Genomic DNA, 3,380 nt, shown 5'->3' with positions numbered 1-3,380 from the left:
TAACCCAAACCGGTACAGAAGCATGATGCAACAAAAGCTAATTAATTGTCCAAACGTGTGATGGAAATAAAGATAGGAACTAAGTGGCTGATAACTCACATCTTGTCAGGCAGCATATATGACCATGGATGTTAATGAAAACACTAAAAGGCGACAGAAACTACTTTTTGCAGAATAATACACCACTGCACTCATGGGAGTCTAGTTAACAATTTTCATTCAAACTGAAAGCATTATTGAATAGAGCAAATAAACTGCAACTTTATGAATTCTATTGACCCGTTTGTTTGTCATGATGGTTCTGCTCATAAGGATCACCTGATGTCTCAATGGCTACTCCTGTTATGATAATACCACGATCTTGTAAACTATCCTTGTAAGAACATAACGTTTGCTAAAGAAAGATGTCCCATTGGGAAAATGCATCATTCTCACCGCACACTGAGGTGCACGCCGTCACATGTGAGATGGCGGCCGAGGTTCTGGTTTCCTCGCCCCATGAGGCAGATCCCGCGTCACATAGGGGACATGGCATGGGCGGTGGAGGACGCTTGAGGTGGTTGCACGGGCTACCGGCCGGTGGTGGCGACAGTGCAGAAATGGGAGGGTTGACGTTGCGGCAGGCACGGAGTGGCGGCGACGCCCGGGCACGTATTGGGCATAGAAATTTCACACGACTGATTCAACGCTCACGCGACGGAGAGAGACGTGCTATTTTTTCTGTAAAGGGAAAGAAATGGAGGTGAGAGACGTACGTAGAAAAGCATAGGGGGAGATGGACAACATATGAAGCAACATATGAAGATGGTAGACGAGCAGCAACCTGGATTCCTGGACAGCCACCACGATGAACTGTCGTCTCTGACCTCACTGGTGTCAGGCCTCAAGTCAACCCGATGCTTGAAATGAAGTTGCCTGCATGTCTTCAAAATTTAGTTCAGAAGCATGCAAGTGTTCAAGTTCAGTTCAGAAGGTACCTGCAAGTATTCGAAATTAAGAATATTCAGAACATAGCAAAACAGAGAAGTGGAGAAAGAACGACCAGCATGCAAGCTTAATGCTAGCACTCAATTTGATGGTTGACCATCTTGCCTACTCAATATGCAGATTAATTGTAGTTATTAATCATAATACGTGCTATTCTCCCATAGGCATTAACACAAGCACTGTCTTGCTAGAAAGAACAAGCCACTGGAATCAGAATAGACACCGGAGAAACTCACACCAAATCATCCAAATAGAGATGAAGATACATGAAGCCATACATCCATTACCCAGAACCAAAAATACCATGGTATGAGGGGGAATGAGTGCACAGCATGGAGCTACCGCAGGTTCAGTCAGAAAGACACAATTGGTAGTATTATAGATCAAGTGCTTGATCAACTGATATACTAACGATAGGAAAGTGTAGTACCAGTTCAAGTTTGCAGTACACAATGGGAATGTCACCTCTATATCAAAAGGATGATACCTCGAATAACTCCATGAACTGTGACACAAAGATAAGACTGATGAGTAAAATCGGCATCGGCATACCATAGTACGGAAAACAATTAGCATACACATGATACATGGAGGAAATTGTAAGTATATATAATGCAGAACATCAAGCCAGGTCACAACACCATTATAGAGATACTACCAGGCGGGAGGTTAGAACATAGTAGAAGCGTTAAACCTGTATGAAAATAGACAAAAGAAATTCACCTGTTTCCTGTTCGGTACCACCTCAAGCTTTTTAAAATCCCCGTCAACAACATATTTTCTTCCTAACAGAACACAAATCAATTAAGTGTAGTCTTTGTAATCAATCACAATATGATAAGAGTTCTCTTTTATAGAAAGAAAACATGAGCATTCATTTTAAGTCTGTGCTTTTATCATATGCCTTTTTTCCACAACATATCCCCTGTTTCTCGGTTGTAAAGGTACAGGATTGACTGTACTGCTTTTTATTACCACAGTAAATGGCTTTGTTATATAGTTCCCTAAAACATAGTATAGTTTATTGTTACCATAATAATTTTCTAACATCAGTCCGGATAGCTTTGTTATCTGTTCGCCAACATTTCTCTCACACTTGGGTTTATTTATCGGCATCAGAACACAACGAGAAAAATAGGCATGCCTTCTTCGGCAGGTTTGACACTTCACAGATAGTAGTAACAACACCAAAAACCTCGTCTTTCTTCAACTCTTGTAGCACTGCCGATGCCTTTGATGCGGAACATCTTGAACCTTCCTGCTGATGAATGTGATCTCTGTATAAAATGATAATAGGTTCAATGCTAGAATTGGTCTAAAGTCATTTGACACTTACAGGGAGCTAGTTAACCAACAAATATTAATTGAGCATTAAGGATTTGTACCAGGCACTTCACATCAAAGTGTGATATCTTCACTGGGTGCCTGTTTATTGGTGGCTATGATTCACTCATTGGAGTAGATTCTGGAAAAAAAATGGGAGGCCGGAGGCACATTGGAAATCCATCAAGAGTTGGCATGCAGTGTTGGTGTATATAGTCAATGTTATCAGTACTTTGCATATTCAACTTCTCAAGCAAAATCATAGTAAAATTGAATCGTTTTACACATTATGAACATTCGGAAGCAGCGAACAAACCTATTAGGCGTCTATTCACGGTTGCTAAATTGTGTCTGACCATTAGGTGAGGAAGTCATAAGAGAAGCTGTTGTGTGTATTGAACATGTACACAACACCCATGGGTGCTGCCCCAACTCAGAAAAATCTTGCATTCAAAATCAATCAGTGAAAAGCATTCACATACCACCGAACGCTGATGCAGCCTGGAGGTTGTTGTTGGCCACAGCCACGGGCGTGTGATGGCCGGGCTAGGCTAGGCTCTTCTAGGGAGGTGGATGTTGGAGGCGCGCGCTGTCGATGGTGCTGGGCGCCCGTCGTTGGCGGGGGCTGGGTGCACGGGATGGGCGTCGCGCGAGATGCGGCGAATCCTGACGATCTCGACCGGATTCGACGACGGCGGAGCGAGGACGGGCATCGCGGAGAGGATGGATGTGGGTGCAGCGGCGGCGGCGGCGGAACCCTCGTGTTCTCGTGCGGGCAGCGATGTCAACGACGGGCGAGTCAGGCCACGTATGAATCGCTTTTTTTCACTTTTTACGGTCAGACTACCGTGGACTGCGGGTTGATTCCTCTAAACCACAGGGACTCTTTCGCAAAAAACGCGCGACGGTGAACCCGGAGACCCAATCCGTGCTTTATTATTAGGGAGAGATAATATTTTAACTGTCCAATTCATATGAACAATATAATCACTTTTAGTTCTGAGACCCTATGAAATTTTGAAATGCACGTGTAAATAGATGTTAAAACTCTAGCTGCGCAAATCCGCAGG

The 3,380-nt window shown here is 43.6% G+C and overlaps 1 long non-coding RNA gene across 2 annotated transcripts; it reads right to left on the bottom strand.

Annotated features, from left to right (window-relative positions):
• Positions 1–212: 212 nt before the first annotated feature.
• Positions 213–3,096, bottom strand: LOC123098917 (uncharacterized). 2 transcript variants are annotated; one of them, XR_006448039.1, is made up of 6 exons: positions 2,793–3,096; positions 2,373–2,452; positions 1,711–2,264; positions 1,418–1,492; positions 824–977; positions 213–720 (listed from the first exon to the last, which is right to left on the bottom strand). It is a non-coding gene; the product is annotated as an uncharacterized lncRNA (long non-coding RNA). The 2 variants fall into 2 exon arrangements; XR_006448040.1 differs by lacking the exon at positions 2,373–2,452.
• Positions 3,097–3,380: the final 284 nt, after the last annotated feature.

The sequence above is a fragment of the Triticum aestivum genome, chromosome 1B (genome assembly GCF_018294505.1).
Source record: "Triticum aestivum cultivar Chinese Spring chromosome 1B, IWGSC CS RefSeq v2.1, whole genome shotgun sequence".
NCBI classification, from domain to species: Eukaryota; Viridiplantae; Streptophyta; class Magnoliopsida; order Poales; family Poaceae; genus Triticum; species Triticum aestivum.
Note: the sequence above shows the minus strand (reverse complement) of the source record. Positions and strands in the feature narration are given on the sequence as shown.